General features: G+C 36.7%; 1 protein-coding gene and 1 long non-coding RNA gene across 4 annotated transcripts in view; one reads left to right on the top strand and one right to left on the bottom strand.

Moving 5' to 3' along the window:
• RBFOX1 (RNA binding fox-1 homolog 1) overlaps positions 1-26,847 on the bottom strand; it is an 868,680-nt gene that overhangs the window by 442,080 nt on the left and 399,753 nt on the right. The window lies entirely within an intron of this gene.
• LOC308178464 overlaps positions 4,402-26,847 on the top strand; it is a 38,529-nt gene continuing 16,083 nt past the window's right edge. The window contains exons 1-2 of the long non-coding RNA XR_013939784.1: positions 4,402-7,011; positions 9,662-26,847. The exon at positions 9,662-26,847 is cut by the window's right edge and continues 16,083 nt beyond it. This is a non-coding gene — a long non-coding RNA (uncharacterized lncRNA). The remainder of the gene's footprint in view (positions 7,012-9,661) is intronic.

The raw sequence follows: 26,847 nt of genomic DNA, 5'->3' as shown, positions 1-26,847 counted from the left end.
GCAATTAAAAGTTGTATGAATAACGTGAATTCTAAGATCCCTACCTTATGAGTATTTTACTTAGTACCTTTATTTTTCTTTTAATATGCCACTGCTAGTGTGAAAGCTGCTCATTATAAAAAAGCATACTTAGTCCCTAAAAGTTGCCTTGAACTCTATGAAAAAGGCAAAAAAACAGTCATAACATGTCAAGGACTTTCAGCAATTATTAACTTTCAGTCATTGTTATACATTGTATTGCAGTAGATTAGCAGAGAGAGAAAGAATGATTTTTTGTCTCAAAGTTAGGCAGACAGTAAATTTAATGTTCAGTTAGAAAAAAAAGTGAAAAATTAAAAAAATGTAAAACAGTGAACAGAAATATGAACAAAATAGCAGAAGGTGAAAAAATATGATTTTTTTGTGAACTCATTGTCTTTCAATTCAATTATCTTCTCTTTGAACTATAATCAAATATAACAATAACTTGCCTCTTTATAGTAATTACATACTAACTGTGTGATTGGGGTAGCCTGAAGGCTCAGATTTGGTTACACCTGCAGACTAAATTATTTTATAAGTGTTATTAGAAGCAAATGAAGGAGCTAGGAGAATAGCATTAACATTATATAAAGCAACACTGCTGTAGAATGCCTCATGTGGAAAATTAATAATTTCCTCTTTAAAAAAGGAAAGGATGAAGTTGAGAAGGATGCATCTCAAACTACTAAAGGCAACCAGTTTTGTGACACTACATATCTTTGTTCTGTTTCATTCCACTACAAAAGTGAGTATATGCTATTTACATTTTTGTGAAAACCGTTAAGCATCTTTTTTTCTAGATACTAATTAGAAATCTTCGCTCTTAAAGACCAATAAGCTGTTCTCTCTCTTACCTATACGATCATCTCATACAATCATAGATGGCATTATATTCTCTCTAATCATACAACCTAGATAATATGTCAACTTCATGCTTGCGAAATCCTGAATTCAGTCTTAATGTCATGAAAAATTCCTTATTTAACATCTTGAAGTTGCATATTTATTTCAGATACTTTATGTAAGGTTTTCCACCACGCAGAGGAAGAAAGGAAGAAGAACTAATGCAGCACCTATCCACACAGCAGCAAGAATGAAAGACCCAGACTAGTTCTAAGCAGTCCTGGTTATCTTTTCAGTGCAATGCAATTCAGAGAGTTTTTAAAATTGTGATTTAGTGCCTAGGCAGACAGCCCTGCTTAAAACAATGCCCATCCGCTTCCCCCCCTCCCTTTTTTAAAAAAAAAAATCTTTACTTTTTTTATTTCAAGAAAGCATGTTACCTCCTTTAATGACTTATGGCCACTGCTGTGTCCTGTAAGATTATTCCCTCTTTCCACACTTTTGGCATTAATTTCCTCTCTTTATACTTCTCCATAATCATTCACTCTGCTCCTCTCTAGTTTCTCCCATCTTAAGGCTAAGATCTAAGACAAACATTCTGCTTGCGGTATTTCTATATATTGTACTCTCTTTAAACTTGCTGAATGCATTGTTTACAACCACATCATGGAGTTCCCCTTCTACTGTTCCCATTCTGTTCTCCCATGAGATCTATCTGTTTAAGGAAATGTGGTTGGCAAAGCCTTCTAATGAATGTTTTCTAAGCCAAGGCTAAAAGATAATACTTCATGCTCACACTCATCTAATCTGTAAACCACTTTCTATAACATCAGCCAGACAGCTGATCATAATTCCTCATGTAATTACACTTTCACATTATCTATGTCTCCTTCTTGTCTACCATCAGCTTTTTGTAGGTTCTCTAAGAGGTGCCTGTCCTTGCTTTCCTGCTCTTTTCCCTACACATCTTATCTTTGGCCATTTATCATCTACAAAGACATTGTCGTATGACTCATAAGGTCATCTCTCTGCTTTACAAATTTGAACTAAATCTTCACTTGTCTTTGTCAAATCTCTTCATGGATATCTAACTGTTGCTTCAAGAGCAAAGCAGAACTTTATTTTTTCCTATTGCGCATCAGCTTCCAGACCCTCCTTTTTAGACCTTTCGAAAATGTATTGTCTTAAACTCCTATGAAAACTTCAGGATCTTTTCTGAATAACATTTTTAAGATCTAGCACTTCATATTCATTCAAAGAACTTAAACTTCCACCCCACCTTTCACCACACCATTTGTATAATAAGATTTTTCTCCCACTTTGGCTGTTTTTCTCTACTCACAACCTTTTAGACTGCTGCTGCAAAAGGAATTTTGTTAAGATATTACTTAGATCATTTCAGCCATCTTTTTATATCTTCCTTTTCTGTCCCATCCGACTGACCTACCTCTTCCCACATCTCATGAGCATGTGTCAGTTTTCTACCTTCAAAGGGACTTCTTTTTTTTCCCCCTCACATGATCAGATATATGGTTCTGGCTTTTTCTTTCTTGCTGCCCCTTCCATTTGCTGAGCTGTTCCCTTCCCAACCCCCCCATCTGTCTTGTGGCTACTAAAACTTGACAAACTAGTCAATCTATGTTAGTCAATGATGCTCTACTTATTCTTTGTAATCCCTTCTTCCAAATGTCTTCAGAATTAAATTCTTTAAACAATAATCATATTTTTATTTTGGACTTTTCAGCATGTATCAAAAGGGGTCTTCAACACAAGGCTAGATATCTTTGGCATTACAGTCATGCTAATAAGGAAACATCAATAAAAACAAAATATCTGAATGATATAATAGGAAAAATACATTTAAAAATTAAACTGAAATTTAACTTATGAATATCTTAGTATTAACTCAGTGTTTGTGTAGGTTGTAAATTAAAACACTCTGTATTCCTTGAAAAAAGTGATATAACATATCTGTAAATTAATGGTGGAAAATTGTTATATAGCTAAAGAGATGCTTAATAAGAATCTTTCCTTACCTATAGAAAAAGTGCATTAATTGGTACTTCATCATGTATTTCTCTTTACTCCATCATCACTTACATTTACACCTTGTCTGTCTTCCCTTTTAATTTCCTACTCTTAAACTGTTGAAATGAATTAGGCTCTCCTCCCCACAGCTGAAAATGAGAAAGTGATTAGTTCACTTGCAATGCAGAGATTTTTGAGAAGATTTGGGGAAAAAAGTGGAAAGATACTCTAAAAGCTTTAAATGTTATAGTCAGGATCATTTGTATCAGTTTGTTATCATGCTGACTCTTATCCTTTTTGTAATGTATTGTTTTGTCAGTTTCTAAATTATTGATTTTAATCAATCACACCTTGTAGCCCTACAAACAATTGAAAGGTACAAGAGAAAAAAAATAGTTCTTAATCATTATTAGTTCTTTGTTCAAAAGAAATTTGGTTTAACTTTTGATCCATATACTTTAGAAAACATAAAATCTATTTGTTTGAATTTAAGCCTCATCAGTGCTTTGTCTGGTAATTAGGCAAACAGGCTGACAGCATTATTGGATAATGTTTCCCACAAAAGAATGTAAAACCATCTCTCCTAGGACGATATAATGGAAAGAGATCGCTAATACCCAAATTATACTTAGAGAGATCTTGGTGTGCTCGCATGAGAGAGCTTAAAATAAAGTCTTATTTTTGAAAACAAATGACAAGATATATTTTAACTGTGATATCTGCCTACAAAACACATAATTTCAGTAAATTAAATGCAGTCATATTTCAGTGTTCCACAACTGAGACACAAGTCTTAGCATTTACGGATACAAATACTGAATTTAACTTTAACGGCCAGTGTTAACTGTTAGCACTTAGTGCTGGACTCAGTAGACAACATTCAGGTGAGGATGACTAACTCAGAGTATTAAAGCTTCAAAATTTGAAGCCAGTAAGTAATACAAATGACCTGTAGTTTATTCTCCTGAGCCTGTCAAATGGATAGCATTTAACACTTTATTAAGGGGCAGAGAGAATTAGGACACTACTTACATGTACATACAGAAGCTGTAAGCAAGGACACTGAAGGCAATCTCATAAAAAACATGTGCTTCCAAACCTGCATTTTACCAAGGCTAACAACAACTCATTTAATCATTTATTGTCTTTATTTTCCCATCAGTTATCATCTACGGGTGCTTAATATACGTTATCTGATAAACTATACCACAATGGATATATTAAAAGGAAACAGATTTTTTCCTGTTGTCACTTCTTAGAAAAGGTTAGTTTATATCTTATGCAAGGGCAGTAACTGGAGTCAGAGCACAGGTCTGTGGTCTGTGTCACTGACTGGAGCAAGTGCAGGTGAGCAAGGGGGCAATGGCTAGAGAAGATCAAGCCAGATGTGAGTAGGTGAAGTGCCTGGGGAGCAAGGAGGAACAGGTCTCCTTCAGGTGCCATTGAAGGCAAGTCCTTGTTTGTGGCAACCTGTGCGAACAGCCGTGTCAGTGTCCTCTGTATCTCTAGGATCCGTGCTCAGCTTTGCTACTGGTTGAACCTGCAAAGTGGAAAGCAGCAGCTGTGTCCCACAGCCCGGGCAGAGACCCCGGGCTCCAGGCTGGGTCCCAGCGGCTGGGCAGGAGCAGCCCTGGGCTGGAGTGGCTGAAGGAGCTGGGTACATTCCTATTACTTAACGTATGTACGTGTGTGTGTGTGTGTGTGTGTGTGTGCACGTGCACGCACCTGTGGGGAATGTATCTTCAGCTTTGCCATCTGTTGGTGCTGGGGTATGTGGTGTTGCAGCAGCTTTGCCTCATGGGCTGATGGGTCTGCTACGATGTATTTTCCTTGAACAGTTTTTATCAAGTTTTATTTTCAACTGCAGGTGGATAATCAAATATATATCTCTATCTATCTACCAAATATGTGCAAAACATACATATAATACATAATGCAATAGTTTTACATAATGTAAGAGTTTTATTCTCTTATGTCAAATATCTTCAAGAGCATCCCTTTTATTGGTACTATGCTTCTTACATGAGCTGCTAAGTACTTCATAACTTACAGAGCTAACAATACATCAAATTCATCTCCTTATGTGCAAACATGACCCGTTATTCTCACTTAAAAGAACGGAAACTATGAAACTATATGAGTACACAGAGTTCACGCCAGACTTATTATTGAGGGAAGGAGTTCTCCAACTGAATGGAACAGTGTCTAGCTGTGGATACACTTGGTTGAATTGTATGCCACTGTAATTTTTCCTGGCTGACATGTCTATTCCAGAACGCAACCACAGAAAGCCATTTCTGCCTGATCTGTGGAAAAAGTCCTGTCAGCCAGGGCCTGATTCACCTGAAAGCTACCAGAATCACAAAGAAAATCATTCTGTTTGGGCAGTAGTGTAATCCAACAAAATGAAAAAGAGTTTGATTTTGTTGGTTTAATTTTTGCATGATGCTAAACCTATCCCTTCTTAATAAAAGCAATATCTGTGACTTGTCTGGGCTTAGGTATTTTGTTAGCCTTATTCAGGCTAGGACAGAAAGATTAAACAGTTTATGTTTGAATTTACATTTATGTATGAATTGATTGAGAGCAGCCATGCAGAGAAGAACTTGGGGTTACTGGTGGACAAAAAATTGGTCATAAGGCAAGCCGTGTGCACTGACAGCCCTGAAAGCCACCCGTACCCCAGGGCTGCACCAGCAGCAGCGTGCCCAGCAGGGCAGGAGGGGATTCTGCCCCTCTGCTCCGCTCTCGTGAGACCCCACCTGGAGCCTGTGTTCAGCTCTGGGCCCAGCACAAGAGGCAGGACCTGTTGGAGCAGGTCCAGAGGAGGCCACGAGGACGGTCAGGGGGCTGGAGCTCCTCTGCTGTGAAGAGAGGCTGAGGGAGCTGGGGCTGTTCAGCCTGGAGGAGAGAAGGCCTCAGGGAGACCTCTTGGAGGCCTTCCAGTATGTAAAAGGGTTTTATAAGAAAGACAGAGAAAGACGTTTTACCAGGGCCTGTAGTGACAGAACAAGTAGAAATGGTTTTAAACTAAAAGAGAGTAGACTGAATGTAAGAAGAAACTCTTCACTCTGAGGGTGGTGAGGCCCTGGCCCAGGCCAGGAGGAGCTGTGGGTGCCCCATCCCCTGGCAGTGCCCAAGGCCAGGCTGGGTGGGGTTTGGGCAGCCTGGGCTGGGGGGCTGTCCCTGTAGTGGAGGAACCATGTGGGCTTTGAGGTCCCTTCCAACCCAAACCATTCTATGATTCTACATACAGTCCGCTGATTTCCAATAAAAGTGCTCTTCATTACATTTGAAAATTAAAAATAGCATGGAGAATCTCTCCCTGGTGCTAAGATTAGGTTTATGATAAAGGCTGGTTTGCTCTGAGTTCTTTCAGAACAATAAAACTCTTTTTGTTAAGAGCACTTAAACTTTGGGGGCAAATTGGAACCTGATAATGAGTTGATAGTTTCTGTTATTAACTGAAGTATATTAACAGCCTTAATTCCTCAGATTAAAAGAGCCACTGACAACTGCCTCCTGCTGCACACTTAGGCTTTAACAACATCTGTTTCGTACAATGTCTTTGGGAACATAAACTCATTTTATGACTAACAAAGGGAGGATTTTTAAAACATCATTCCTTTAATATATTTAATATATAAATTTTGCTAGTATCTGATAGTCATGAAAATATATTTTTAAAGGCATACTACCATTTTAATTTTTTTCTGTTATTGTGTACTAAGTTATTTTTCATATCTTAAGGTATAACAAAAAGAAATGCTTGAAAACAGAGTTAAAAGCCTACAGGATATAACTTTATTGCATTAGGTCTGATTATAAACATAAAGGTAACTGATGCATTGTAATAGAATCTTCTTATGACCCAGGCTAAGACTGTAAAATGTAAAGCTTCATACTGTGCTCGTGGTGTTCAGTTAAAAGCAGAAAAAAACGGTGTTGCATTTTCAGTATCATCAGCAGAACTGCCATCCTTTCTCACAGGGTTTTCTAATCCATTCTGGCACCTGAGGCATTTGAACAGTTGGTGGGAAGAACTGACACTGTGACGAAGGGAGTCTCATTTCAGATTTACAGTCCAATCACTCACAAAATCTGCCAATTCATTTTATGGTACGTACTGTGAAAATTCATTATTTAATATGAGCCTAAAAAGTGTATTGGTGCAGTACACTAGCTTGATTTTGAATTAGAAGAGAACCAGTAACACAATATATGGACTCTTTAAGCTTGTAGTGAGGGTAGCCCAGCAAATAATACCTGAAATATCCTTTGTATTTTCAATCAAGCATAAAATTTGTTCAGCCAACAAGCTGTTCTATTTCAATATTTTTTCTATGTATTTTTATGTGACTATTATATATGTATAGCTCTATGTATGTATGTGTGCTAGCTGCTAAAGGCAGAAAATAAATTACTAGTCTTAAGTCAGAAAATGTTTCTATTTCAAATATTTTCAGCTCCAAGTGTTAGTTATTTCAAAAGTTTTCAGATATCGTTTACTTCTGAACTTCAAGACCTGATATAACTTCTTAAAACAAAACAAAAAAACAAAAACACAAAACCAAATGAACACATTTCAACTCACCATTTCTCAACTAATCATAACCACTCAAAACTAATTAACTCACAAAACGCACGTTTTTTACTTTATAATTGGATGACTTAGGGACGAAACTACACTATAGGGACTATGGAACCCATAATCATGACTGTGCCACATGATACAGAAGCAAACTTGGAGCTACTACCTCCTCATTCTCCTTGGTGATACTGCTTGGTTATCTCATGCTCTACAAAAGGCAATTTCTCTGTCTTATAGACCTGTCACATGCTAAGACTGAGAAAATATTATATTACAATAATATTAATATAATATAATAATATTAATATAACATAATGATGTTATAATATAATAATATTACAATAACTTAGAAAAAATTAACTCACACTTAAAGAAAATATCAGGATGTCTCTAGGTATGTTTTCCATTTGTATCTGTCCCTGTTGACTTGTGCTGCAGAATCAAAAATGCAGTATGTCTGTTCCTCTAAAAAATGCAATAAAATGAGAAGGAGCTAGGCCATTCATCTTAGCTAGGAGTTAACAACAAGAGCAGTGGCTTTGAACAGTCACCAAATCCACACCTTGATTTGCTGCTGATCGTCACAATTTATTTATTTATTTATAATTACTTATTATTTATTCTACTAACAAAATCAAAACATGCAAAATAAACCTCAGACAGGCTTGTAAGTTCTCTTTTAAATGTGTTATACATTCTCTTTATTTTCCTACTTTTTATAGCAGCAGTTTGATATAATAAACCATAGTTTGTAAAAGCCATTAAGAGTAAGCTTGCTAGTAGCAATCCTATTAAGTTACCTCATCAAGTGATGTGCTGCAATGTTTTCATATCCACTTATTTTTAGCTTTTATGTTATAGCATTCATAAATGTCTCAAATTCCAAAAGTTTAAAAGTATTTTGTTGAAATTATGTGCAATGATTTCTTATTGGAGACTACAAGGACATAAACAATTCAAAAAATCAACTTACAAATCAATTACAAAAAGTATATTTGAAAAAATCAGTTAGTGCTAGCAATATTTTGACAATTAAAAGAAGGGTTGGAGTTCCTCTCTAATGCAAAGGAATAAGTTTACAGTCTGCTGTGAGATTCCTCTCAGAGTAGAGCGTAAGAATCATGAATTTCAAAAGACTTCAGTTAACGTGAACTAACATCCCTTTGTTTGCCTGAGACTATATTGCAACCCCATTGTGATAACCACTTTCATGGTCCCTCAGTACAGAGAAAGGTTAGTGGAATGCTTCTTGTTGGCAGTTGTAAGCCTCAGCTCAGCATACTTCATAATGTTCGTCACAGTTACTGCATGTTTCAAGGTTTCAAATAATCATAACTCCAACATGCTGAGAATAAATATTGGTCCAAAAGCTGAATGCAGCACAGGACAGTATGTATGGAACACATCAGACAACAACTTACTTTTTTCAAAATCATGTAGTTAGTAGTCATCAAAAAGCTACTCTCCCTCTTTCAGTATACTAAATCAGGATTCAAGCATACCGGACAAGCTATATTTCTATATATGCCTAATTCGCCAAGGCCCTTATTAGGGTGAGACCTATTAGAACAATTAAAAGCAGAAATAAGATTTGAAAAAGGGAAAGTAGAACTCCGGGTAGAAAATGACCAGTTAAGGAAAATTTTGAGCCTGGCTCTCACAAACATTCCTGGTGCCTTGGGGATACCTGAAGAAGTTCAGAACCAAGTATATCTGGGAGTGTGAGCCTCAGAAACCCCATTGTGGCAAACCCATATACTTTGCTTTGAAGGTCGTTCAACAAGTCAGTAAGCTTCTGGGAATAGACTGGCAACTACATACCCCACATAACCCTCAATCGAGTGGTCAAATAGAGAAAATAAAACACCTAATTAAGCTACAGATTGTAAAATTAGGACAGGAGGCTGGTTTGTCCTGGCCTCAATTATTGCCTTTAGCACATCTGAGAATTAGGACTGAGTCCAGGACCAAGGAGGGGTTGAGTTCTTTCAAAATATTGTACAGAATATATGGTACGTCTGGAATATCAACTCAGACTGGCAGCGAGATATTGACAGATTGTATAATAAACCTGCAGAAACAGCTTCGGGAAGTCAAGAAGCTGGTCCTAGGAACTAGGGCCCAAGGTCTTGATGGGCCTGTGCACAATAATGAACCTGGGGATTATGTATATGTTAGATCTCTTTCAGATTCACCTTTGGAACCAAAATGCGAAGGCCCATTCCACGTGTTATTGACTACTTACACAGCAGTCAAGATTAAGGAACAGGAATCGTGGATACATCACACCAGAATAAAGAGGGCATCTAGACCACGATCAGAGTCAGCACCTGCAGGACCGTTGAAACTCTGGATTCAGCGAAAAGATGGACAATAATATGGGGTTTATTCAGCCTATGGTTAGGTTCCACCCTCTCATGGGAAACCAATTATTACTTTAAATTGACATCTATTTGGGTCAATTTGACCTGAGCCAAAGACTGCTGGGTCTGCATGGCCATGCCAAGGGGAGACCGAGAAATACCGCTCTACAGAGTTATGACCTCAGATTGGACTTTGATCAATAATGCCACAGGTGTCGATATGTGGAAGGCTGGGAACACATCTCAGTTACAGTGTAAAGAAAATGTGATAGATGAAGGAAAGGGACCCAGATTTACCCTCCAAGTTCTAAATGGAGGAATATTCCTAGAGGGATGTAAGAACAAGTCAATGGGAACCTGCAGTTTTGCTCCCCGCTTTGGAAGTTTTAGTCTGATCAGTATAAATTGTACTATTATAAATCTGCAAGAAGAATCATCCATCCAAACAATAACCAAACTGGGGTTAAAGGATTTGGACGTAACCCTCAAAGGAATTTACCTTAATCGTACAGTTCAGATGAAGAGTAAGGCCATGAGCACTGTACCCATATGCCTGGCCCCTACCAAATTTTGGTGGTTATGTGGGGACGGGTGGGCCCAGAAAAATATTGCCCAGATTGTGGAAGAGAACATGTACACTTGGAAGTATAATTTCCCAGCATAAAATTATTAATCAGACTCAGGTACCTCAGGGGATCCTACGGAATCCCTGGGTATGAGTTAAGCAAGGTAGAAAGGCCATTTCTACCCATTGGTAGAAAGGCCTACCTCATTCCATAGTTTTGTCCAATGGTTTCTGCCTTGGCTAGGGGGTTAGTGAATTAGAAAAGGCAATTGTAAATATTTATGCCACATTGGAAATAGCATTAAATGCCACAGGAGATGCTATAAGAGCCCAACAAGAGGAGATTGAGAGTTTGAGAAAGTTTTCAGTTCAAAACAGAGTGGCTTTAGCCATCCTATTTGCCAAGGAAGGAGGAGTATGTACGGTAATCAACAGTAGCTATTGCTCATATATAGACCAAACCTGGAGGATTGAGACAGACATAAATGAAATATGGAAACAAACCAGAATTGTACACCAAATAAGGAGGAATGACACTTCTTGGGGATTTTCAGAACTTTGGGAAAAACTTACTTCTTGGCTACCTAATTTTACATGGCTAAAGCAACTCTTTATTGCAGTCATTATAATTGTCGTATTACCAGTTCTGGACTCTCCAGTATGAGAGACCTGGACATACTGAAGATAGTCTAGCATAGGGCCACAAAGATGATGAAGGTGCTGTGGCATCTCTCCTATTAGGAGAGGATAAGAGAGCTGGGCCTGTTCAGCCTGTAGAAGAAAAGGCTCGGGGGGATCTCATCAATGTCTATAAATACCTTAAGGCATGGTGCACAGAGGACAGAGGCAGGTCTTTTCAGTGGTGCTCAGTTCCAGGACAAGAAGCAACAGGCACAAATTCGACACAGGAGGATCTGTCTGAACATCAGGAAACACTTATTTCCTGTGAGGATGACTGAGCCCTGGCCCAGGTTGCCCACAGAGGCTGTGGAGTCTCCTCCTTGGAGATCTCCCAAGGCTGCCTGGACATGGGCCTTGGCCCCCTGCTGGGGCAGGGGGAGCAAATGGACCTGAGGTCCATTCCAACGTAAACCATTCTGTGATCCTGTGACCCTACGTCAAAGATAGCAACTGAAGAACATAGAAGGTTACAATAAGATTCATGTTCTGTTCCTTTTTCCATTTACAGTTAAATCTGTTAAAAATTATTTCTCCCTAGAATGAATACTGTCCTTTTACTTGGGGTGAGGCAACTTACTTTTTTTCTTTATATCTTTTTTAAAAATTATTTTAATCTTTTTAAGGCTTCTCTTCTCTTATATTCTTAGAGAATAATGGTTTAGTGATTACTACACTAGTCAAAAACTCTGGAGACTTGAGTTCCCTGTGCAGCCTTCAACAAGTCACTCATTTGCTGTACCTCATTTAATGAGAATGCAAATCAGAAGCAGAAAGGCTAATGAAGGTACGGAGCTGTTCTTATAAAAGGGAACATGGAACAGACAATAAACACTGCCTGAAAGAGAGGTGTGAGAAAGGAAATTTTTTCATCATATAGTGGCATGGAGGAAGTAGAAAGACAAAGACTGGTTCCCTCTTTCCTCCCTGTCATATTTTGTAGGATATGCTCTGCTCACCCTCATTATGCTTCTCTGAATTCTCTCCAGTTGGCCCACATCATTCCCAAACATTACACCAAAGTCTGGATGCTAATCTACCTGATAGCCTTATATTTGCTCAAGATATCTTGATCAAAGTGGATATTGTTGTTTTGTTGTTGTTGTTTTCTCCACAATAAACACAGAACATTTAAAGAATTGTACAGAGACTTTTTTTTTGTTAATAAATTCCACAATTGCCAGCGTTAATTGGGGGTGGGGGGAAAGTGTGAGATAGCTTTGCTAACCTCATCAATAATATAGAATTTTCCAATTACATATTTTTATATTCCTCCTTTTTTTTTTTCTCCTTTTTTTTTCCTTTTTTTTTTTTTTCCTGTAATAGTTTGAATTGATGACATTTCTGAAAGAGTACGACATCTATTCTGGATTACTGGCAATTGAGCAGGGTTAACTGAATCTTCAGAAACAGCTTGGTAATTGCTCTCATTTCATTGCATCCATCTTCAGCACTCAAGGAGAGTTGCCTGATGTTAGCCTTTACACTGTCTGAATCCAGTACTGATACCTGTAGGCAACCTGAGACGGGGTGACCACTGTACATCAATGAGCTGGTGATCCTCATATCTTTTGACCAGAGCAGGTGCAGGCCTGTGCTGTGCTGCACTTGTTGCACATCCAGCATGGCCTTCAGGCTGTGCTGTGCTGCACAGGTCCGCTGCAGCCAGGGGACAGACCCAGGCAGCTCAGAGCCATGGGCAGCTCCCACCCCCTACCAGACAGAACACTGCCTGCCTGGCCTCGCTTTGTCTAGCAGTGCAGAAAGATATTCTCATATGAGCATCCTTTAAGAACAGTTACTTTCTTGTAAGGAAATGATATGATAGCTCGAATGACCAAAAAAAGAAGAACCTCTCTCCATGGACAGGATCTGTGCAAGTGTTGTGGAAAAATCCATCCAGAGGCCATCCAATGCCACATGAACATGGGGTTCCCAGCATCTGAAGGGATTTACTCAGTATCTATATTGTTCTTTTTATTCTGTCTTATTAAAACAGCTATTTTATTAAGCCATTTGTTGTCGGGCTTTTCTCATTGAGATCCAAAAGGAACCCTACATCATCTGTCGCTCACAGCCCCTCACAGAATAGGACCTAACCAGGCTCTAGATTAACATGTACCTCAAAGCTTCAGGGGATTTTACACACACTCATGTGTTGTTCTGTAGAACTGACACAAGTGTTTCTACTTCAACACTTTCTCATTGTGTTTATATTTAATTGGCCAGTGAGGTAATTATGTTCTCCAGAAAGAAATCAATTTTATTTCCTATACTTTCCTTACTTTCTCTTATTGCAGTCAGTGCAACACAGACAGCCAATGTTGTTTCTAATTCTTCCTATTCAGTTCTTCAGTTCTACAAAAAAGATATTTCTCCATCCAAATTGCAGTTTCTGTTTCCCATGTTACATGCCCCTTCAGTTACTTCTGTTTCTGTTGTCTATTTTTCCTTGTTATTGGAATAAGGAAACAATATTTTTCCCTTATTGGTTTCTGTATAGTATTAATGGCTTATCTCAAAAGGAAAAAAAATATAGTTATAAAGCAGTGCTCTATTCAAGCTTATCTTCTCACAAATATCACATAATTATTAGCAATGTATGTTATTGCTTTTAATAAGTATGTTCCTTTCTTTGTCCATCTCTAGTAAGCTTTGAAATGTTTTTAGTGTCCCTAGGCCAAGTAATCTACAACACAAGGATGCTGCAAAATTATTTTTTAACTCTAATGTTCTCACAAGGGTATACCTTACTATGTTTTATAAACCTACTTTATTACATGCATTTCATATAAAAACTATAAACCTAGTTTTACATCACTTCCAGCTTTTGACCATTCATCAGTTTTCCATGATAAAACCACAGTGAAATCAATATCCTTGTAAAGTTAAGCTGTCAAAAGTTACTAGACTATTTCCAAAGGCAATTCCAACTAGACAGACTACCAGATATTTTCAATATATTTTATAGAATATTGCATGATGATTTTAGTGGGAACAAAAGAAACAATACAACAGATAGTGTTTGGGGTTTTGACATTTTAAATAGCAAGCCCAATTGATTTTTACAAGATACCTGAGACTAAAATGCCAGTTCTGGCTCAAACATTAATCCACAGAATTTAAGAGCAATTGTGCTGTCAAACATCAAGAAAAGAAGACAGCCCTTAGCAACAAAGTCAATATAAATATGTTCACTACACGTATGGGTGTCCGCATTTATATACAGAGCTGTGCATGTTATATATATGCATATGTATAAGCTTATAAAAACATACGGATTTTACTACATTAATTTTGCACTTCAGCCAATTTACAGGTTTTATTCTTAAAGAAGACTGTCAATTATTATTAAAATTCTCCTTATATTTAGTTCAAAATTTTATTAAATCCATCTTTTATAACTTTAAATATCATAATGCCAGCTAAATCAGGGCAAAGATTATGTCTAGCCATTAATTTTACTTGTATCATTTCTCTTCCCTCAAAAAAAATGGCAATAAAAGGATCCCTCCTTAGAAATCAGACTAGCCACGGCCACACTCATCCCCATAATAGTACAATTTCCAATTCACGCCTCATTTTCATTAATGTTTCTAGCCATAAATTTTTAAGCATATGATACAGAATTTCTGAAGCGGCATAAAACTAACATGAAGAGGGAGTTCATTAGTATGTGACCCTAATTAGAAATTCCATATTAACTTCCCATTTCTACTTGTGCATATCCAATAGCAGAAGGCCTAATATGCTGTGTATCAGTCCTACGTTTGTTTTCATAGCTCTTTTCCCACCTTAGTCATTTTTAGTTTTTAAACAATTTTTGTGTTTTCCCTGCTGTTGAATAAGTTAACAGACAAATGTATCAGAGTAGCACCTTTTGTGTCACAAATTATCCTGGAGAACTGTAAGAAGTTACTAGCCCAATGCTTTATTAATGATACCAGATCATAAAAAGAAAGGGGAAATTGCTGACTCCAACTCTTTTCTAATGTTGGGTGATAAAAATGCTACTTCAGGATTCAGAAGGTTAAGTTCTAATGTGTATTTTGAATAGAGTATGCTGAAATAATTGCCTCATAAAGCAATGCATTGACCAGCCTACTAATGGCTGTATAGTGCAAAACTCAGCAAAGAGTGCCAAGCTTACTGGAAAAAATGCTGTGGCACTACTTTTGTAGCTTTCCATATTAAGTCAACCTTTTTTTTTCATTTTTTTTTTTTTGGTAAACTAGTACCAAAAGAATACACCGCAGCTGCACCACTACTGCCTCCCTTTGACCATGTTATTAGCAAGTTACTAAAACAAAATCAAACAAGCAAAAGGCGACACAAGGCAATTTGAAAACAGTAAGAAAGTACAAACACATTTCACTTGCATGAACCTTATTACTAATTTAATCTACTTTTTGCTAGTTTCAATTCAGTTTAATATTTGGCCAGTAACTGAACTGAAACCAAAGCACTAATTACATTTTAGGATATGAACTGATTTCTAGCTCAAAACATTTTCATTAAGAATATGTTTGACAGAGAAACACCTCCTCTCTACCAGTGCACACTGCAGGCCTCATTTAAGCATTTAAGTTTTGCTTGAAGCCTTTGCCAAGTATTAAGGTACCCCAAAGCAATCTAACAAGCAAAAAGATGTCAATATACATGTGGAGTTATACAGAATCACAGAATCATCTAGGTTGGAAGAGACCTCCAAGATCATCTAGTCCAACCTCTGACCTAACACTAACAAGTCCTCCACTAAACCATATCACTAAGGGCTACATCTAAACGTCTTTTAAAGACCTCCAGGGATGGTGACTCAACCACTTCCCCAGGCAGCCTATTCCAATGCCTAACAACCCTTTCAGTAAAGAAGTTCTTCCTAATATCCAACCTAAACCTCCCCTGGTGTAACTTTAGCCCATTCCCACTCGTCCTGTCACCAGGCACATGGGAGAACAGACCAACCCCCACCTCGCTACAGCCTCCTTTAAGGTACCCATAGAGAGCGATGAGGTCTCCCCTGAGCCTCCTCTTCTCCAGGCTGAACAACCCCAGCTCCCCCAGCCGCTCCTCGTAAGACTTGTTCTCCAGACCCCTCACCAGCTTCGTTGCCCTTCTCTGGACTCGCTTGAGCACCTCAACATCCTTCTTGTAGTGAGGGGCCATACAATACACTACAAAATATGCCCAGAACTGAGAAAAAAAAGAAAAAAGTGGGGCCACAATGACACCAGCACTAGTCTGGGTTTAAAGCAGGGCAAGGAGGCCATATACCCCTTGGCCCTAACCAGAACGACATGTACCAGTTCCCATATCTCTCCGCAGCTGTTTGGTGCTGCTTCCAGATTTGGCCTCAGCTCTGCCCGCCCTTCACTTTACCTCACAAAAGAGCTCAGGGAAGTAAGTAAGAGCTGGGGAGAGCAGCACAGACATATAGCACTAGCATCTCCAGCTGTACCAGATCACCGACAGACAGCATGTTACCTTGGCTACCTGACTTGGAAACTGTGTTTATCGACTTGGGTGGATGGACAGCAGAGGGAGATGGCAGCAAAAGCATATCAGAGTGCAGGAGAAATAAAAGAATGCAGACAAGTAAAAGATAATATTAGAGAGTTAACAGTTGCAGTAAACATCAGTTTAGAGATCTGATAAGGTTGCCCTTATCCTTTATATTCTTTATTTAGTTTGAATGAATACAAACAAGTTACACATCCGTTTGCATCTATATTCCCAGAATAGAAAATGTCTTTGTCCAACAACAATTTTATCATCAGTGAAGCTCCAAGAACACAGCTGTCATGATTTTAGCTCCAAACTTTCCTGCAGTCTTTCCATATGGCTAGGGCTTGAGAATGAATTGGTTTCAGTCACTGACTTAGAGCACTACATGCCTTTCAAGAGAATCAGCATATGTTCGACACATACCACAGCTTCACAAACATCCAGCTCACTTCCCAATCACATATAGAGGACTGACTGACATCTATCAAGCTTTACATAGTTCACATCTTTGCTTTCAGAGAGGCCAGCTGCCACTCACATGTGAAAAGGACTGTAAATACCACATTAGGCACCCAAACTGACAAACCTTACATTTTAATTAAAAAAAAAAAAAAAACAAAAAAACAAAAACCACAATGCAATGTTAGGAAAAGTTCTCAGTGTCAGAATTTACTACCCTGCAAAAGTCTAATAAAACCAAAATTATGGTTTTTAGATTGATTAAAAGCCATAATCAATACATTTTTATACTTCTCCTTGAACTGCACAGGTAGAGTCTAAAAGTACATACAAGAGTTTTGGATTGGTTTGTTGTTAGGTGGATATTTTCATGCATTTGAATCCAGTGATTTAGTAATACTTCTAATTTGACAAATGCCTGATGAAAACTTAATATTACCAACTTGGATGCTAAAAGTTCCTTTGCTTTCAAAGTCATTATTATTAACGTTCAGATGCAATCTTGTACAATTATTTCTGACATTTCTACTCTAAATACCTAAGATATATTAATAAAATATAAAAAATGTATTCTGCTTCAGAATATATATATTTTGGGGTGGTTTTCTCCTGTCTCTTATGCTCTGTAAAAATGCCAATATTACGTACCAATCTCCATACCGTAGAAAATAGCAAGATATTTATAATGTCCGAGTATAGACTTGTTCAGGCTACGTATTAGACAAAAAAAAAAAAAATTGAAAGTGTGATAAAGACTTCCATTGAATAATAATATGCACAAGTGTGCAGTGATACAGTGTACAGTGTATCCTACAGTTAAATTATTATAATTTTTAAATTCTTGGCTTTGTCTTGTCTTTTGTCTTTAAATTATTGTATATATTTTTTTTAATTCTTCGTTTTGTCTTGATTGACAAGTGTGATTTTAGAAAACTAATAATTTATGAAAAAACAGTGACATCTCTCTACATTATAAAAACTAATGGATCAGAACACTGATTACTGGAAGAATACATGAGCTTTTGAGATCTTAAGATATCATAAACTAAACATCATACACTGTGGATATGAGACATATTACCAGAACCATTTGATTGATTTATTGCTAGTTTTGTAATCAGTCTTTTCAACCTTTTTTTCAGTCCATTATCACTTGTGTGCAATATTAAAAGCCCTTTGAGTACAATGTTTATCAGTAATTTCATCTATTCTTAAAAGTTATTACAATTAAAGATTCAGCTTTATTTTTAAAGGTATCCCTTTTGTTCCTTCTAATAAATACAGTCAGAACAAAAGCAAAACAGAAAAAGCAAGGTTTTTGAGCTCCACAGAGAAATACCATTTGCAAACACAATTCCATTTGGAGGTTCTTTCACTTCTTGAAACATTCCTTTCTGAGTTAACACTAGATTTATTATCTTGTTTCCTGTGAATCTACAAAAATAGAAAGAAAAAGTCCATACCGTAACACAAGAAAGATTCATTGTCATTTAATGAAATAGAAAACATTTGCCAGAGAATACTGCAGAAGACATTGCCCTGATTACCATTAAATAATAGTGTTTTATCTAACTGAAATATTAGTACCTTTGGCCATTTTAGAAATGTTAAGTGTTAAAAGTTTCCTCTCTTTTAAACACAGAACAGAGAGAGTTATGATTTAAAATACAGCTTTACTGAAATTACCAAAGTTGCATCTTCAATGAATGCATGATTACCGTATAAAGAGTTTATGCTGACAAATACAGTGAAACAGCATCAAAATATGTTTTAAAAAATCCCTCTAAATGTATAAAAGGGATAATAATGTGGTTCAGTATTGAAAAGGAATAAGATTCTACCAGGACAGAGTGATGAAATCATCATAAAAATGGGAAATATATTCTAGGTTTTTTTGTGACCATTTTCTGCGTCAGTCAACTCCCAGCAGCATGTCTGCTTTCAGAAACAGTGAAGGAGACACGGTTATGATCATATGCTTGATTCACCTAGTTTTTGCTACCATTGTCACATTTTACTACAAGCCAATAAAATGAATTGATGCTTATGATTCATGTGGGAACTGGGAAAGAACAATTTCATCTCTTGTACATATGAAGAGCAGAAGAGGACAAATATGTCCCACACCCTCCAGGACAGCCAGTCTCTTCTTCTCCAGGGTGCTGAAGCACCGTGTATTTGAATAAAGCACTTAACTCACTTCCAGCATGCTCTTTGTGAATGATCGCAAGAAGCATTACATGGTTTTAGGATCCCTCCTCTAGGATGTTCTGGATTCTGGCCTAAGGGTCTAAATGCCTGGTTCTAATAACTGCATTCATGTTTTGGTGAAAATATATATATATATATATATATATTATGGGATGCAGCTGTAGTTTTAGCTTATGCACCAATGAACTTTAAATGAGATTCCTCAGGCTCCAATATGAGAGATTAACTCAGGTTTTTAGATTCTGTTAATACACTACAGAGGAGTGAAATCTATAAATGCTAGTGCAAACAACACTTGACAATGCATGCACACAAAATGCAAGTTCTGATTGATTGATTGATTGATTCTCACACAGTGGAATCAGCAGAACAGCGGCCAACCACAATGCCATGCAACTGTGATACCAGATTGCCGTGCTCTATCTTTATATTCTCCAACATCCTGCATTACTGGATTTGGTTGTGCTTTTTAACCTTGGAATTCTAGGACTGAATTGTATGTGTAGCTCCTATAAAACCTATGTGGATGACTACGCAGCTGGCCTTCCCAGTTTGCTGTTTTATATGAAAATTAACAGGCATTTAAAATTCCTTAGTCATTTCAAGGGTAAAAATTGAAATTTATTTTCAGCATTTCTATTCCTCCCCTGCCCCCCTCCCCCATACTTACTTTTTTTTTTTCCACTGAGAAACGGTAAAAAAAGAACTATTAGTTATTATAAGAAGTAGTCAAAATCCTGTCAAAAGACAATTTTGATTGATTGCTATTTGAATAAAAATGAGACAGGCATTGTACTTATATGACAAGTATAGATGTGATATTAAATGGTATTAGGGAGCCTCAGATTTTTTTTTTCTTTTAATTATCTCTGTTTGGATCAAGTATATTAAAATGAGATAAGCCAAAGTTAGCTCAGATTCATATAACTTAGCAACACTGTGACCCACATGAAATTTATTTTCTAAGATTTGGCTGACTTAGCCAAGGCTAAGGCACACATCTTAATATAATAGGCCAGAATATAAATCAAGGTTTATTTTTAATTCTTCTCTAGCTATTCTGAGTACCTTCAGAAACTTTCTTAGATTTAGTTATTCAAAACCATGTTTTCATTGAACTCTGCTTCTAATTTCTAAAAAACAGGGAAAGGATAAGCATGGGAAACTATGGATCTACGGAAGGGTTATGAGTTGGAAATTAGATTTGCCTTTATTTATAGTGCATGTCATCTGCATGTTGACCTAGCACTATCTTTATGCACCTACATTTGAATATTTAAGTACATTCTTCTGAGCAGAGCTTAAAAAAAAAAGAATCACAGAGCAAAGCTTTAGAGCAGAGTTCAAAAATTCCCAGTGAATTCCTGATATCCAGGCTGAACTTATCTTGTTCCAACTGGCATCTCTCGTCCTCTTGCTTCATACCTCACTGGAGAGCCTTGCTCTGTCTGCTTCATCTCCTTGTAGGTATGTGGGAGATGCTCTTCGATCCCCCCAAAGCTTTCTAATTTCTAAGCTGAAGAATCTCTGTTCCCTCACAGGGCATCTGCTCCTGCCCTGTCCATCTTGAGGGCCCTTTGCTGATCTTGGTCCAGCTATCAACTTATTTATACTTCTGCTGAGTTCAAAACTATATACAGTATTCTAGCTGAGGGATAATGAGTGTTGTGTGGAGATTCATTTCAAGTCACTGCAACTTGAGGGAAAAGTTAAGGTCTCTTTTCTGTAAAAGAATTAAACCTTATTGACTCAACTTCAACAAAGAACGTCACCTGTTAAGATGATCTGAACATTCCTAACTCCCAGTCTTGCAAACAAACCATGGTTCTAATCTGACATAAAGCAGGAATATTCTTTTTATGACTGTTGTTTGTTTTTTTTTGCCAAGTTATTTTTAGCTAAAGAAATCACTCAACTGGAGGCTATGTTTAGGAAAAGCTCATAATTATAAAAACAGGACAGAGACATGAATCTGCCATTAAGCTGATGGTTTAAAATATCTATGTGACATTGTGACAACGTTTTTCTGGTTGGCTATTTTTTCTTAGTCTTCTCCTCTCCTCTTTTATATTTTAGTTTGTTTTAACATACATCTTTCTCTATTGGTTTCTCACTAGCCCTGATAGCTCCAACTAGTTCATAAATTCCATTGCTGCCTGCTGCCATGTGATGTGGTCATGCAGAAAATATTTCATAGGAAAAAGTGTTAGCTAGCTAGAGGCAGTATTGTCGATCATTACTTGGAACTGCAACTACTGGTATGTGACTATGTATTCATTTCATGCACTATAACACCTAATGTACATGACAAAATGTTGAATATGAAGTTAATTCACAAACTAGAGTAGCTGGTCTTGCTGAAGCTGTATAAAAAATACATACTACTATTCCTTCTCCTTTTCCAGTGCTTTCTAGCAATTTGAAAATGGCTCAATTTCAACATCACTTAATTTCAACATTTATTTTAGCTTGAAATACTTCATTAAAGTTTGGGAAATACTTTGATGTCCTTTTTTTGAGGAGCTGCCATGCAATTTTACTATTGTCTCTTTATGCTCCAGCAACTGCAGAAATTCATGATGGCAAAACCTGCACTTAGCTAAATTGTACATAGCAAATTTTTCAAAATATTATTAGGTGATTTAATTGACACTATTCAGAGCCAAACAACAAAACAAAATACAAATAATATCTTTAAATTATTTGTCATTTTTAAGGAAGTGTATATGAAGGTTTGTTGTTCAACATATGCTTTGATTGCTAGATTTCTGGCCATTACCTAAACCTGCTTCTACTTAGGATGATATCTTTTAGGATTTCAGAAAAAAAGTGAGTGAAATGAGAGAAATATTTAAAAGTGATCAACTAGAATATATTCCCTGATATTCTTGTGTCAAAGTTACTTCAGGGAAGACAATGACTATCTGTCAACTGAGGCAGAAAAAGGCAACCTTTATGCCAAAGGCAGATACTTACATGTTAATTTGGTCAATACTTACATTGTATGCTAATTTAGTCTAATATGCATATTGTATGCACTGCACTGGAAAAAAAATTCATCCGCTGTTAACAATTATATACAAATACAGAGTTCATTGGATCACGTGAACAGAATAAAGGACAAAACAATTAAAATGTTAGTATTAACCACTAAAAACAACACTAAATCAGTCTTGATGTCAGTCAGTAGCTACCTGTTTCTCCCAGAAACTACCTGTATTTCCCTAGATTTATAGATGACTATAACCCTCCTATAAACAATCAAATCAGAATTTCTTTAATTACATTAAGATTGCCTGCTAGTTCCATGTGAAAATAAATGGTTTTCTAAAATATCTGTTGTGTTAATGTGAAAATATATTTTAAGGAGGTAGCAGATCCTGCATCCAAATAGGATGTGAATATCAAGTGTATGAGACAAAAATGAGATAATTCTGGAAAATGAGGAAGACAAAAAATACACTGTTAAATATAACATGCATATTATTTTAAACATCAGAAACTAACCGGATAAAAGCTAACAGCTATATGAGGCAAGTTATGCATTTGCACAGCAAATTACTATTCTAAGAATTTGAACACACTCACAAAAACAACAAAGTTAACAACTTAGTTGGAAGTGAAGAATACAGTGTACAGAACACGGAAAAATTATCTACGTCACACACACATACACTATATATATATATATATATGTATCTTTGAAATGTCCTTACTCCAAATCAGAATAGGTTAGCTTTCTCTTAGACAACTGTGGAATGAGACCAAGGAGGACTAATATACTACTAGAGGAAATAAATTACATTGTTTTTTTCTACTATGGTTTGAAGAAGAGGTGTTTCCCGTGAGTAGTGAAGATACACAACAAAGACCACGAACAACCATCTTCAGATCAAGGTATGGTCCCATTGTTCCCAGAGCATAGCCTTGTTTTAGAAGACGATTAGAGAGAATTAAACCAAGTATTAATGAAGTATCAATTCAGCCAGGCTCTGTTCAGCCACAGGAATACCTAGATTATTGCTTCTTCATTCCATATAAATGCCCATAGTACACTGAGAAACAAAGACAGGATTAAAAATAAACAAAAAATACTCCAAATAAATTAATGTAATCTGTTGAACTCCCTATTTAGAGGAAGAATATTACTAACTGACAACTGTTTAGCTTAGATGATATGCACTATGGATATAATGGGTGAAATTATATTTAAAAATTCGTACACCTAAACTTTCAAATTCTACAAGTAAATAACATGAATTTCTCTTTGCTATTTGCAGCATTTATGTTACCTTCTATTATCGTTCAAATAATCCACTGATGCAATGTTTGCAGATGGTGAATTTTGAGGTGAGCTAGAAGAATCATGCTTGTAATTCTTTTAGAACTTTTCTGTTTAGTCTTATCATAACACTGCAAACAGCATGGAGCAGAACACTCAAGGATACTTTTGTTGAAAGCAGATACAAAAATACAGTACTGATCATTTTTAAGATATTGCACACAGAATACCGCACTTATCTAAATTTTCATTATTATGTGTATATATATGGATACATTCAGATACAACGTCAGAGTCTAACTGCATATTTATATAGCAATATTATTATAATCTTGTATGCTCAATATGATACTAAGCATACACTACTAACATATAACACTGAACACACACCAGTAGTTCACAAGAAGTTTACATTTAAGTACGGATCTTACAGATTTGTCAACTATATCTTAAAGCAATTTAGAATCTATAAAGACTGTATTTATAAAAATCAAAATTGATATTTCCCTGTTCTTCTAAATCTGTTTCCTGGAAAGTTATTTTTCATACTTATCTTGCTATCTCACTTGCCATACAAAATATAAGTTTGAAATGTGTTACCACAGTTGGCTCCTATTCTATATCTCATCAATGAGAAGATAAAAGCAGAGCATTTCTGATTTCACACTACTTCTGCTTCTGCTAAAATAATTGCACATTAATTTAAAAAGACAACTTTTCTTAGGGTAGAAGCAAAAGAAGAGAAAGAATCACGAATTTTTCTATTGCCACTAATAACTGAAAAAAAAAAAAAAAACTTAAAATGGAACCCAGGACAAATAAGTTTAGCAACATATTAACAAATATTAATTACAGAAGGTTCTTCCTGCATAATTCCAAAAACAAACAAAAAACAGCAACAAAAAACCTATCGTAATCTAAGTCAATTTAGAGATACTAGAGATACTTATTACTGGCACGAATAGTGGATAAGAACTGTAATTAAAAATAAATTTAAAATATTCTAATAGGAATCACTAAAATAAGAGGATAAGGCATAGTTATATGACTATACATTTACATCATAATTCTATGTAAACTGTAAAATATGTAAACTTTAATCATAAAAAATCTAATTTTTACTGCCTCATTTCAGCAAGACTTTTGATTAAACACTGTATTTAGGAAGTGGAACTCACTGATAGCCAGTAAATTATTATACATATCAATATTTATATCTTACAACCTATCGCATACCTTTCCTTAAATAATTCTTTGCTTATATTTTGTATATCCTGATTTCTGGGAACATACTATTTTTGTTTTATTTTTCAAATTGCTAAACAAAGCTTCAGGTGTGGAGCGTCTTCATTTCATGTAGAAAACACGGGTAGCAATTTGTTCGAACGATTTAGCTGGACAAAATGACACATGCTATTCCGTTGTGCAGATTCTTACTTATTGAAGTGTTCACACACAAAGACTGGGTGAAGAGAGGAGGGAGAGAATAACTACCAAACTTTCCATGAAAAGTTTATGTTGAGATTTTTCAGCTAAATCCAGGGGGATATTTACTACACAAAAGCAAGTAGATATGCAATCAATACTCCTGTACACTGCCTCCTTGTGATAAATTATTAATAACTGAGGGAGAGATCGTCTTCTTAAATGTAAATGACTTTAATGATAAAGATGAGGTTGAAACATTGATCATTCGTGCTCCACTTTCAATCTGAACCACCTGAAACACACTGACGTCTCTGCTAAGCCTCCAGGGCAAAGGATATTCTGCTGCCTGCAGTGATGTTACCTACGTCTTTCAATCAACCAAAAGTACTTCTGGGACAAAACAAAAGCCCTTCACAGAGTCTACAGATAAGCATCTCATTTATTTATATTAGAGCAGACCAAAAAAAGTATACACATACATCACCACCTAGAAAGATTTACCAATTTCTTTACCATAACATGTATGGCTTTAAGGAGAGTTTTGAAGACAAAAGAAAGAGAAAAGGAAACAAATGAAAAATTCTCCATGATAATGGTTAGCAAAACTCCTTTTCTGCAGAAAGAAAAGGCCATACCTTGATACATACATACGAGTAATGGAGTTTGATTATGGTCTTCTGTATCTCCTCCTGTTCATGACTCCAAATACCTCACTAGCATACTGTGGTGGGTTAACCTTGGCCAGCAGACAAACACCCACCCAGTCGCTCACTCCCCTCCTCAATGAGACTAGGGGAGAAAATAAGATGGAAAAGCTCATGGGTTGAGACGAAGGCAGGGAGATCATTTACAAATTACAGTTACAGGCAAACCAAACTCAACCTGGGGGAAATTTACTGCCAACTAAAATAGATTTGGGTAGAAAGAAATAAAAATTAAATTAAAGCAACACCTGCTCCTTCCTCCCCCCATCTTTCTGCAGGTTCAGCTTCACTCCTGTATTTCTAACTCCTCTACCTGAGCAGCACAGTGGGGGAGAATGGGGGCTGTGGTCAGTCCACAGCAGCTCCCCTCTGCTGCTCCTTCCTCCTCCCACCTTGCCTCACTCCAGCACAGGCCCTTCCCAGGGGCTGCAGTCCTTCAGGAAGATATTTGCTCCAGCATGGGCTCTCCAGAGCTGTATCTCCTCCAGGAAGCATCTCCATGGGCTGCAGGGGAATCTCTGCTTCATTGCCTGGAGCCCCTCCTCGCATTCCTTCTGTGATCCAGGTGCTCCCAGGGCTGCTGCTCCCACTCTTGTCCCTCATTCCTCGCTGCTGTGCAGTAACAGATGGCAGACTAAGAAGGAGGGTACAACATCCGTTTATTCCAGCAGTGAGGTAAGAGCATGGCTTTTATGGTCACAGATCAGATCTAGCACTAAACAGTTACCTTTTGTAGCAGAAAGGATTCTTCTGCCAATTTACAGTCACGTCCCAACAGCAAAGCTTTGATCTGATCATTGTTTCATTGCATCATTAATATGTCCAAAAGAAAGATTAAGCCTTTGAAGTGTTTAATCTGCTCTATCAGTATACCAGTGAATACTGCATAATAACTAGCAAAATTTCATAGGAGATTTGCAAAGAATCCTGAGAAGACGTCATAACTCCAAAAGAATTATAAACCAACAGTAAATTATTTTTCCCATAGAACTCCAGGTCTATTTTTTTTTCACAGCTGCAAGGAAATCCCAAAATGGCAAAATAAACAAATGAGCCACAGAAAATACTGGGAGATTTTCTAGAAAATGGTTAAGAGATGAAAACGATCCCACCTTCTTTAAGCAGAGTAAGAAAAGCATTTCTTAAACCAAAGTCAGAGTTAAAAAGAT

The sequence above is a fragment of the Anser brachyrhynchus genome (assembly GCF_964034855.1).
Source record: "Anser brachyrhynchus genome assembly, chromosome: 15".
NCBI lineage: Eukaryota > Metazoa > Chordata > Aves > Anseriformes > Anatidae > Anser > Anser brachyrhynchus.
The sequence above is the reverse complement of the archived record's forward strand: the minus strand, read 5'-3'. Positions and strand labels throughout refer to the sequence as shown.